This window comes from Acartia tonsa, chromosome 3 (assembly GCF_053477335.1).
Source record: "Acartia tonsa isolate MP-2025a chromosome 3, ASM5347733v1, whole genome shotgun sequence".
In the NCBI taxonomy this organism is placed as follows: domain Eukaryota; kingdom Metazoa; phylum Arthropoda; class Copepoda; order Calanoida; family Acartiidae; genus Acartia; species Acartia tonsa.
The window spans coordinates 52,116,561-52,129,667 of NC_137262.1; the positions used below are offsets into that span (position 1 = coordinate 52,116,561).

The 13,107-nt window shown below is 31.8% G+C and overlaps 1 long non-coding RNA gene across 1 annotated transcript in view; it reads left to right on the plus strand.

Moving 5' to 3' along the window:
• Positions 1-1,071: 1,071 nt before the first annotated feature.
• Positions 1,072-13,107, plus strand: part of LOC145314559 (uncharacterized) — an 81,698-nt gene continuing 69,662 nt past the window's right edge. The window contains exon 1 of the long non-coding RNA XR_013877805.1: positions 1,072-1,240. This is a non-coding gene — a long non-coding RNA (uncharacterized LOC145314559). The remainder of the gene's footprint in view (positions 1,241-13,107) is intronic.

A 13,107-nucleotide genomic window follows, 5' to 3' on the forward strand; every position in this document is an offset into this window, starting at 1 on the left:
CAGAGAAAAATAAGTTGTTGGTTTTAGCATATTATTTACTATAAAAATAGTATTTAATATATTCGTGTTTGTGTTCCCACTGAGATCTTCTAAAGTGCTAGGCTTTTTGATCGTTAAGAACCTAGTAATAGTGTCTAACTTTTTATCTTTGTGACGTAACAAAAATCGAAGGATGAAAGGGGAGGTGGGAAAGGAAACCCCTACAAAAGAGATTGATTTTTGTTACGTCACAAAGATAAAAAGTTAGACGCTATTACTAGGTTCATCGTTAAGTTTAGGTTTACGAAAGGTTTTAAACTATATAATAAGAGGGAAGATGGGAAAGTAAAAAACATTTTTTTTTTTATTTGGGGGGGGGAGGTTCATTATTACTCTTTTTGGGTGAAAGCTACTAGTTATAAATATGTTAAGAATTAAGGGTTACAAATATGCCTTAAATGATTAGTTTATTTTAATCGTTACAAGTTTTAAACTTTTATAGCAATATTTCAAAGACCTATATGAACGCTGTTTTACTTAGCCCTAGCCCAAGGGTACCTTTACCTATCTTTGGAAGGGGTTAAGTCTCTTTCTGTCTTTGATCCCCCCCCCCTCTGTCTCTCTCTCTCTCTCTTTCTATTTCTCTCGCTCTCTCTTTCTTCTTATCTTCCTTCACCTCTCTCTGTCTAAATCACATTCATTTAATAATATTAATAGCAATGAGCAAGGGGTCAAAAGTAGAGAATTAACCCTTTCTTTATAGAGAAAGAGACAGACAACAAAATAGAGAGAGAAAGAGAGAGAAGGGGAGAGAGAGAGAGAAAGAGAGAGAGGGAGAGAGAAAGGTAAGGTTTAAAATGGAATAAAGAAAGAGAAAATAATAACCATCTCAAGAATGAGAGAGAAATAAAAAAGACATAGAGAAAGAAAGAGAGAGAAACAGAGATGGAAAAATGAAAAGGGGGGAGGTGTCAATGTCGGAGAAAATAAGAGAAAAAGAGAGAGATAGGTGAGGCTGACAAAGGGGCCGCCTTATAGATATTCCTGAGCACGGGTAAGTGCCAGAGAAAAGAAGGTATTGGAACCGTCATTAGTCAGCCACAGTGCCAGTTCAGTTGAAGAAAGGTGACACCGGTGATTACACACAAACTCAAAGGAACGCTATATAAAGCTTTTCTGAAAAATAACTAGTAAGGAGGGAAGGAAATTGTGCTCGGCTGTGGTGAAGTGCGACTTTGACAACCTATCTATCTGAAATCATGTAAGATATTTTTAAAATTGCCATTAATATAAATTTGTGAAATATTTTTTAAAAGCTTATTTTACAAATTTTGCAAGGCTTTTAGTTGTTTAATCAATACAAAAAGGCTTTGGCTTAAACATAATAATTAACGGGTTTTCATTCATTATTTACTCTAAAATTTATTAGAGAAACTAAAAAGAAATATTAAATATTTAATTTTGTGATTGTCCAATCAATTTTGATTGAGTCATTCTGCATTGAATCATCGGTTAGGTTTAACGGCAAAAATAGCAACATAAAACTATTAACATTAGGTTTTATAAAAATGTTTTTAACCTTGAAGCAAAGTTAATATTTTTTGTTTATTTTTTATGAAAGTGGTTATTTTAAAACTATTATTTGATAATTGAAACGGTATTTTTGACCCCATTTTGCATTGACATATACACAAATAACATTACAAATTTTAAGGATTAATATAATGGAATATGCATCTAATGTTGTATAATATTTATTTTAAATCTAATGTTGATTTTTAAGCATCCATGCTTTTTTCATAGGAATCAAACAGGTTTTTAACCTTTTCAAAAAATTTTAAAAAATAAACTTTGACGATATTTTTTTTTTTTAATTTTCATTGTATGTTTGTGGACCTCATAAGGATGAAACAATGGTAAAACTGCTTAACAGGGATTAGATAAAATGAATCATTAAAAGAAAAATTAAATTTCCTTTAACTTAGTATTTCTGGTATCATATAATAACATAAATTTCTTGGAAATTGAAATATTGAAAGGTTCGACTTTCGTGATTTAAACAGAATTAAAATATTAGATACATAAATTTTAATCTTTTATGAAAGTCATCGCTAGAAAGTTAGAAATAAACCTACTTTTAAATATGTTTTAATTTTTTTTAAATCAAATATCTGTGGATCATTCGATTGTCATTAAAGGAATCCTGCAAGAAATACAGCGCTTTAACTGCTGAAAGACTGCCACGAGTAGACCCCATACCCAAAATTGAAGCCTCCAGTTTCAATAAAAAAAAGTTACAGACATTTCAAAATGTTTTTTTAGTACAATGAAAATCTTGAAAGATTTTCATTGCTTATGATAGAAATTTCAATATTAAATAACTTCGTCTTATTATTAGTTCAGTAGTTAAAGTGGTAAATTTCTTGCAGGGTTCCTTTAAGAATGAAAACAAAAGTTTCGAATACTGGATCCTAAAGAAATATAATTTAATGAATAAATTCACACGAAAAGCGTTGCCGTCAGGGAAGTGATGGGTTTGAATCTCGGCTCTACGCTGCGTCATAACTAAAGAGTTTACTTTATCAGATGCGAGACATAGTAGAGAGGATGCCTTGGACCAAAACAGGCGCAACTCATTACCATGCACAGTTGGGACTCTCAGATAAATAAAGTGCAATAAAATAGTTGTTGGTTCTGTAATGGTTGTTATGTAACCTAATGAGACGTGTTAACTTGCTGCTCGAGTCTCACCAGAGTTAACAACCTCATTTATCTCTGAAAATGGAGTTAGAAAAAAGGGAAAACCCCTTAAATCCCCTTATTAAACTATAAATCCCCTAACTAACTCCTAATAAAATACACCTTTCAAAAAATAATGTGCCTAATTTAATTCCCCTAAGTATTTTGAATTTGAAATATTAAAACTTAATATTGGCAGACAAACATCCTGTTACTTTAGTTAAATGCAAATAAAGGCTTACAGCTTAAAAAACGAGCAAATAAAAAAAAGGTATTTTTAGCAAGGAAATGTAATTTTATTGATAAGGAAAAATAAAGTTTAATAAAAAATAATACTAAGACATAAATTGATTTTTATTTTAGGATTTGCAACAAAGAATGGCAAGAATTTTATGCTGTAAGAAAAAGGGACTAGAGAACTAAAAGAAAAAGATGTATGCTCCAAATGAGCCTTGGTGTCCGACTGCCAGCTAAAATCTCCCAGCAGTTCCCATATCAGTTATATTATTGCCAAAAAGAACCTTGACTTAGGCTCCGTGCGCAAATATTCTTACACGCTCCTTTGTTGCAAAATTCTTACATTGCATTCATATAATGTAACATAACTTTTAATAATCACAAATTTCATTACATTTATTAATACAATTAATTCAAAAATAAAAATTTATTCTAATACACAATATAGTTTTAAAACCTAATTTGAAATAAACGAGTCCGGAAAAAAGTCCAAATTTGGTTACACTGGAGTGTTTTAATCTATTTGACCATATTCATGCGATATATGTGAAAAAGTATTTGCGCGGATTTGTGCTAAAACAGACTTATTAATATTCATTGGATAACTTTTGTTCTATTGTATAAAAAATGTTATTTAAATATAAAATGTCTAAAAAGTGTTATATTTTACTGATTTATTATATTTAATTGTTAAAATTCATACTGTTTTTGCATGAAAAATGATAAAATGATCAAAAAGTAGTATTTTTTAATACATGGAGTCGGATGTTTAAACTCATGAAAACTGACGTTTTCTTGGACTTTTCCCCGAAACCGAATCTTCCCCTTCAAGTCTTAAAACTTCGTTTTTACTATTTCTACTAGTATTTTTTAAGAAAATTGGTAAATTATGAATTTTTTGACTGTTATGAGTGGCCAATTTCTGCAATATTGTATGTCTTATTATGTACTCAAAGTTTTAGCATTCTAATAGCTTGAATGCCCTTGCTACAGGCCTGCGCGGCCTGACATTTATTTTTTAGGCGCGCCTTTAAAATAGGCAATCGTTTGATTACTTCAAGAATATTCTAGAAAGAAAATATACTCATACAGAAGCTAGGCCACTCTATAATTATCAAAATTAAATCGTCTATTTTAAAGAAAATGCATTATAATTTATGGATAAAAAGGGTTCTGTAAATAGAAAAACCATGAATTATAATGCATGCTCCCCCCAAATAAAATGAGAAACACAATTCCCCATAAATTGTGTTTTTGTTTTTGCCACCTATCTCTTGCTAAAAAATTTTTTAAGGATTGACATATCAAAATACTAACTTCAATTGCAACAATTTTTTGTTCTTTTTTATTTTGTGGCTTTTTTTGTTGTTTTTCTATAATTTTAATCTTTTTTTGTTTGCTCTCTTTAATAACTTTCTTTTGAACCAATAATATATATATATATGTCTTACTATAAGATTGCAATTGAAAATCAAGAATAATAAAAATATGTAAAAGTATTCCTTATACGAAAAAATGTCGTCTTTTTTAAAGTTTGCGCTTGAATGCCGCGCAACATATTTTGCGTTAAAATTTACGTATCACATGAAATGAAGCTTAAGAGAAAATTTTCTTTTTATTTTATAAGTAAAAATTGATCATTTTGTGATAAAAATTATCTTTTAACGTATATTGAATACTTTTCCTTATTAACTAGTGATAATGAATAATATAGGACATGTTATAATATATTGATAATATAGTTTTTCTTCTTTTTTTTTTCAACTTTTGTGCTTTTTTTTTAATGTTCTAAAATTTTTTTCAGATTATTTTACGGACTTATTGTTTTTTCGAGACCATGGCAGTTGCGAGGGTCGCCGCTAGTGTAGGGTTAACAATGCAGGAAATTAACCTCCTTAATTTGTTTAACCCTTCCCTAGTAGCGGACCTCGCAGCTGACAGAGACGGGGAGGGCGTTCGGCTTATGGTTCAGGTTGTTTTTTAAGACAATTTTAACTTTTTACTATTGATGTGGTTTCCTTTTTAGGAGCACAGAGTTCTTTATAGATTTTAGACTGAGGTAGGTTCTCTTGTAAACACTGCAGTTCTTGAGCTCCATGTTGATGATATGATGTAGGTTTTTTGTTGCTGCTGGCGCAACTGCTTCTGAGGTAAAGTAGGTAGGTTTTATGCCTACTTGTGCAGCGAATTCTCAGACAACCAAGGTAATGAAGTATGTAATACTCTGCTCCAGGTGGTAACCATCAATGGCAATGAAGACAAAAATGCCATTTTGTTGAAAATTGTCTTAATCACACTTGTAAACCATCCAGGTATAGTATGTGGTGGCAGCTGTGTGTAAGATATCCAGGTATCAACTGTGTATAGGATATCTAGGTATCATATGTGGTGGCAACTGTATGTAGGATATTCAGGTATGATTTTCGTTGACACCAGTGTGTTGCTAACCAATATCCGCGGCCTAAAATCCATGCCCGAATCCTCCATCTGCTTGTCAGCCTATTTTGAGGACCGCTACTCTTCAGGACCAGCTAGCACCCCTCTTATGCCATAGTCACGTATCCGTCCGGTCTCACATCACTGCAATGTTTAGAATTAGAATCATATAATTTTAATCATAACAAAAACCCTAATTAGAACATAGAAACTAAATCATAATTTTAATCATATTAGGATCTTAATTAAAACATAAAATTTTAATTTCTAAACTAATAATGGACTTATTTTAGAGGCAACTGCGGGAGTACCATCGCCTTGGACTGCGTTTTCCTTCCCTTGACCCGTCCTATGATTGTCCGTCCTGCGAATGTAGTTCCCCCATCCCTAATGATACCCTTTTCTCTATCTTAGGTTTGGGGGTACTCACTTTGGTCCTGGCAGTGTTAAAAATAGGTAATCTTAAAAAAAATTTACTTTTTATCTTTTATTCTTTTTTTCTGGTTTTTTTAAGGACTTTTAATGTTTTTTTCTCATTTTTTCTGATTTATATACTTTATTTAGCTACAATATTCTTACTTTCTAAGTGACAATTTCTACATATATATAAAGAGTGACAAAATATAATTAAAATGGTGACAAAAATATAATTAGAAAAGTGACATAGTCTCAGTTAATTAAAATTAAAAAATGTTACTTACTTTATTTTTTATAACACTAGCCTTCTCTGTTTCTTTTTTATGGGGAAAAATTAACAGAGGAGGGTTTGTTTGACTCAACACATAAAATTCCCAGAGCATAATTGACTTTTTATTTGTTGTTTCAAACATTTCTCTTTTGCATAATGCAAAAAAATTGCTTATTACAGTTTATTTTCGCTTTTACCGATATTGTTATAGAAAATAGTTGTATTTTAACCTATTTGATTAAATTAAACCTTAATGGTTTTGTGTACACAACTATTCTCTATTTCACATGCATAGTAATGATAAATAGTTTATTCATTAAATTGTCGCTTTTATAGAGGTTGTAACTAAAAAATAGTTATTTAGTTAATTTTTTAACCTTTGTGGTTAACTTTTTATTCAATAACTACTTTTTATTTCGATCTAATTAAGGAAACTATATTTCTTTATAGTTATATAGGCTTTTTGCTACTTATTGATGTTGTCTTTAGATTAGTTACCTAAAAAAAATGTTATTTTAGGCACTTATTCTTTTGATATTCTTTTTCTTTACATTTTGCTTGTTATTATTGGGCTACTTATATTTTGGAACATATAATTTAGATTTTCTGATGACTGAGTCTTGTTTGATACCCATCCTTGACCAGTCGGGGAAAGAAAGCAAGGTTATCCCCCTACCATTATTAATGATAGGGTCCGCAAGGCGGTATTATTCAGGATCAGCCAATAGTTTTTTTAAATTATTTGTTTCAAAAAACTCTAGCAATAGTAGTTCTATTTTTTATATAAATCTAGTATGATTAGAAATTATACCTGCCGTGATTCTATTCTATTTTTAATAGGTACTTACTTATAAGATTTTATGGATCTAAGCTTAGGATTATTTTCAATAGTTGAATAATTGAAATATGTTTAGTCGCTATAAAAAAAATAATTAGTTAGTTAGTCTTTTGTCGTGTCAGCAGTAGTTTTAATTATCATAATTAGTCATTATTTGTAAGAATTGTCATATTGTCATTTCACTAACTTGTAACTAGTCATCTTGTGTGACTACTACCTGGTTGGGTCTTACTGGTATCAACTCATATTGCGCCGGCAAAGGATCTTGTTTGCGGCAGCATATGCACTTAACTAAGTTTGTTAAATCTTTTTTACTCATAGGAAACCAGCGAAATTCTCTTGTAGCCCCTTTAAAGAAAAAATTTACTAGGCAGGAATATATTATGATAAATGAGTTGAAACCAGTAAAGCTAAGCCAGGCTAATATTGTCCAAGACCACGTTTTAAAAAATGTCAAAATCGTGGCCCATACATCCCCAATTCTTGGCACATGAAAATACTCTTTTATTATTTCATTATTGATTATAAATTTTGTTATAAGACCACCTGACTGTCCTATGATTTCACAATCTTCGTTACAAGTATATTTTAGACCAAGAATCAGTTTTCTATTTGCCCCTGTTCTGAAGTCAAAAATATAGTCACATATATGTTTGGTATCAACAGCACATGTTAAATCTTCAAATTTTGTTTCCTTTTCTGTACAATAAATGGACTTTCCTATTATTATGACTCTATTGCAAATTTTGTTTGGTGGAAAATCTGGTGAATAAACTGAATCCTTGTCTAATTTATACTTTGGCGTAAGACCGAAAAAAACTGGCTCATACTTGTACCCCTTATCATGACTATTTTTGTAATATTGTATAGTTTCGTCCTGATATACTATGGCTAGGGGAGGATTTTGGGCATTTAAAACAGTGCAAGTGCTAAAAATAAGAGGATTGATGATCTTGGGTTTTTCATCGGTTGGGACCACATATTCCAAAAATGATTTTACTAATAAAATTTCATGCATAATTCTACTATGTACTTTTTCGGTTAAATCTGAATCTTTTCCTTTTAAAGCGTCAATTATTTTTTGGACCCTAACTGCCCTACTTGTAACTGGTATATCAGATTTTTCTTGGAATACTATGGTACCATCCGATGGGAGATCCCTGGGCATCCTCTTTTCTATCTTAGATATAGTTAGCCTATTTGTCCTTAAGTCATCAGATAGTGTCTTAAATTTGTCATTAATATTGTCCAAAATATTTTGTTTAATTTTCTCGGGTAAAGTTTCTATCTTATTAGACAGTTCTTTGTATACATCGTCGGAAAAATTGTCAATAAGCATGTCAGATTCCTGGTCTGATCCTACCGTTCTAGTTATATCATGATTTTTAGGATCCATAATTGCAGATAATTCTTCACCTTCACTTCTCTTATTTAATCTTAATTGCCTATTCTCCTCTTTTAAACCATTAATAATCTCTTTGTCTTGTCTTTCTGTCCAACTTCTTTCCGCTTTTAAAAAGTCAATAGTATATCTAGATTCTTCAATTAATTTTATCTGTTGTGACCTAATATCAAAAATGTTGCCCACTAATTTTTTAATTTCATTATCTTTTGACCGAATATCCCGTTCCTTTTCACTGATTATTTCCCTTTTTTCAAGAATTTTACCCTCAAGGATTGACTTTTCATTTAATAATCTCTCATATTCTAATTGTTTGTTTTCAAGTTTACTGTCGCTTAACTTTATTTTATCCGTTAAATCCTGGTTGTTTAGACTTAATATGGCTATTGTCCTATCCTTTTCACCCAAATTGTTAGACTTAGTTTTAGTTTCTTCATCTCTCCTATCTATACCTTCCTGTAATATATTATTTTCTCTACTTAAAACGCCCTTTTCTGCTAAACACCCTTCCTTCTCCTTTTTTTCTCTCTCCTTCTCTTCCTTCTCGTTTGCTAATAATGTTTGAAAATTATCCCTTTGCATAGTAATAGTACTTAACTCTTCAGTTAACCTATCTTTTTCTTTAATCAACTCACTTTTCTCATTTTCTAAACAAGTTTTCTCTCTAGTCGTGTCTATCAATAGTTTTTTCTTTCCCCTGTAATTTTAGATTAATCTGTTCAATTTTTTCTTTACTTTCATTTTGAACTTGTTGTAATTGCTTATTAAACATTTTAATAGAATTGCCATTGTCAAAATTAAAATTATTAGTAATGTCCGTCTGTACTTCTTGGTCTTTTTTATTTAAAGTGCCAGTTGTGATTCTGGAACTATCCCTAGTGCCAGTTGTTATTCTGGAACTATCCCTTAGATTATTACTAGAACCTAGATTATTTTCTTCACTATCCATAATCAAATTATCCTCTGGAACTGGTATTAAATTATGTTTATTTTTGTCTGTCCAGTCCATCCTTCCAGGATTATCTTGACTACCATCAGAGGTACTCTCACCGTCAGTCAAATCCATGTCAGAACTATCTAGACTATTTATTATTTCATCTGATACTTTCCTGCTAGGATCCTCTCTATCTATCATAACTTCCATCCCCTTTTCTTCAATGTCGTCTGTATCTCCTATACTCTCTATTTCCTCTAAAAACTTATTGTCAGAGTGATCTAACTCTAAACTATCTATTTTTTCGTCTGTCTGTTGGTTAGTCTGTTTATTATTATCTGTGCTGTCTATGTTATTTGCAAAATTATCACCTACTTGTTGTGGAGTTATACCTGTATTTAATGGAGTTTTATCATATAACTTACTGTCGTCAGATGTTTCGATAGGTATTAATAACTTACTGTCATCAGATGTTTCTATAGGTACAACTAACTTACTGTCATCAGATGTTTCTATAGGTACAAATAACTTACTGTCATCAGATGTTTCAATAGGTACAAATAACTTACTGTTGTCAGATGTTTCGATAGGTATAATATTGTTTGTACTAGCTGTTTCTTGAAATGATATATCACCTGTTTCTGGAACTTTATCTACTGATGGTATATTTAAAGTAGGTTCTATTTTACCTGAACTAGGAGTTTGATCTTTAGTTACCTGATTCCTAATAATGTTTTTGTTCCTAATGGGTGAGTTATCAATTACAAAATCGTCTTTTCGATCTGTTGGACCGGTTCTGTGATCGATTTTTATAATGACCTTTTCATGAGATTGTGCATTACCTGAAACATCTGATTCTTCGTCTAGTATACCCTCCATATCATCATCAGAATCAATAGTGGGCACATTATCAAAAGAATTGTCAATATTGATTGGTATATCATCCTCATTATCAACATGTGTATTGTCAATCTGTTCGTCAGTTTTAACATTATTGGCTATGTTGTATTGATTAATTTCCTGGTCAATTAGATCCTGATTATTTCTGCTCCTCTTTTTATTTTTTTCAACCCAATCCCGCCATATTTGTCCAGGAAAATAATCAATACCTAGCTTTTGTGCCAAATGTACCCGATATCTTATTCTTAATTTCTTTTCTGAATCAAGTTCTGAATATTCCCAATTTGCCTTTTTAAATATTTTAATTAACATGTTTCTCCTGTTTTTCTGCCCAAAATAGAGTGCGGTATTGATAATGTAATTCTTTTTTTCTTGTTCAGAAAGATCATTAAAAATAAGATTTCCTTGGAAAATTTTATTATAGCTAGTCTCATAAGTCCAAGCTTGATAATTAACTACTGCTTTAGTCCTTGGCCTTTTTCCTCTTTTATTCCTAACTAATGGTTTTGGGGATGTATCCTGTGCAGCATGATCTTTAATAATATTTTCTATTTCTATAAGTAGTGCATCAAAATTTGCTATTTTACAACTCAGTGCTTCTTGAGGCCTATTTAATCTTTTTAGGTGATTCGTTAGGTCACTTAATGCATAGGATATTTCCCCCAAACCTTTTGATTGGAAATCAAGCCCCAGAAACTCAGTGATTTTTTGTAGTATAGTTGATCCTGCATATTTTCTGGATATTGATTTCCAATCAGACTCATCCAATATTTCAATAGATAAAGCTTGCGGGTTATAGTAATATTCAGAATAAGCTGTGGTGGGTAAGAAATGACTACGTCCTAGAAAATCTACCTCTTTTGGGTCTAGGCTTCTTGTTAGTTGTAGATGGAATATTATTAAAACCAGCAACTTCATTCTAAAGAAATAATAAAGTTTTAGCAATAAAAGATTTATGATTTTTCTTGACCATAATTTGTCTTAAAGTATTATTAGGAATATCTTGTTCTAAAGAAGGAAGTAAAAAAAATTTGATAACAAAAATTAAAAACTATTGTATTTCATAAAAACTTGCAAAAAAAAACTTAATGGCATATTAATTTGGGTATCTTAAAAATGAATATATTTCTTGAGGTTGTAACTTTCTGCCTATGGACATTTGGTATAAACAACAGTGTATCCCTATAGTCCACCCCATGACCATAGATTCATGTTGTATCAAATGATGACCGTTGAGCAATGTCCTTTCAAAACCCCACACTTGGTTAGGCTTATCCTTGATCCACTTACAACTTCTCGTGTATCCACAAGAAGCTAATGTATTCATTTTAGCTACCTTAAAAATAAGCTGCCAATCTAAAACTCTATCTTCAAAGTGCGCATAGAATTCCTGTACTGCTAAGTCTATGTCTGACATGGGGTATGAAAAGATAGGGGGGTTCAGGTATATTATGGTTTCAAGATTTTTTTCTGTCCTTTCCTTGACATCTAGATGGTTTATAAAACCTTGGATAACTACTCCTGATGCAAAGGGTGATACAATCTGCCCTATTTTAAGGAATTCTATATGCTCTCTGATTATAGATTGGATATCTAATATATAGCACACGTCTGTTTCAGGATTTCCTATATCTTTAATTGCTTTCCCCAAGTCTAAAAAGTCTTTTGTAATAATTTTCTGTATTTTAAACCCATATGTCTCATTCACTGGTCGTCCGTTATATGAAGTCAAAATGTACGTGGGTAACTTGCTTGGGAAAGACATTCTTTATGGTCTGAAAAAATCATATGTTTGGTTAATCTTTATTCTAGCCTTGGGCATTGGGTTAGCATTTGGTGTTAGATATGATTCAATGTATTTCCTCCATGCTTGAGTGTAATCGGGTGCAATATGAAGGCCATTGTCCTGGCTCGCCATAATTTCCTTCAGAATTAACCTTACAAAACCATGGTGTTTCAAAACCCTTTTTCTGGCAAATGTTGTTTTTTTCTTCAAAAACCATTTTTTGATGCCATCACTTTTTTCAAGAATTTCCACTAGGTTTAATTCTGGTAAAATGAAAGCGAGCCAGTCCGATAGCGGCTTCTGTACTATGATGTTAACCCCCTCCTTTTGCCAATACTCAATCTCTGTTCTGATAAGATTCTTAACCTTTTCATCATTCTTTTTGTGATCAGCCCTTGGGTGTTTTTTGCAACATTCAAAAACAAATCTTGGATGATTTGGGAGAAAAACAATTCTTTCTCCCAATTCATCAACTTTGACATCATTTCTTTTCAACAGCCTTATCAGAAAGGTCAAGAATCTTCTCAGCAAGAGCGGAAAAGTGTCAAGCTTTTGAGGGTCAAATGGAATTTCTGCTACTGGGTTATGGTTTTTTGGGTTAGCGATATATTGGTTGAAGTAAAGACTGTTGTTAGTCACATTTAGTAGGAATTTTGTTTTGTTAGTCACATGCTTGGGCATATCATATAGAATGTTTTGTAGTAAGTCTCTCCTCCTACCGTCATATAGTTCCTGGAGGTTTGTTACCCTATAATACCTAATATTTGGAGCACCACCCTCCTTTGGAAATATCTTTTTTAAGAAAGATCCACCGAAAGCTATAACGTTACATTTTCCTTTACCTCCCATTTTATCTGTAATTTTATTCATTTAAATAATCCTTTTTTTTTCTATTTTAGTTTTATCCAGGGAGCAGTTTAATGGCTTTTGGGCCATTGCTGCTTCCTGGTTCCTCGGGAGGAGGAGGAGTCCGGCGGCAGAAGGAGGAGTGGAGAGAGACGTGGAGGAGAGTGGGAGTGGGAGTGAGAATGTGAGCGGGAGTGAGAGAGTGTCAGGGGAGCTAGCCCCTGTACAAAATGATTCTTACTGCGTGATATCATAATAAGGTAATTATTTTATTTTTCTCAAATTTTCTTAACTAGGCTTTTTGTTCAATATTTATCCCTAC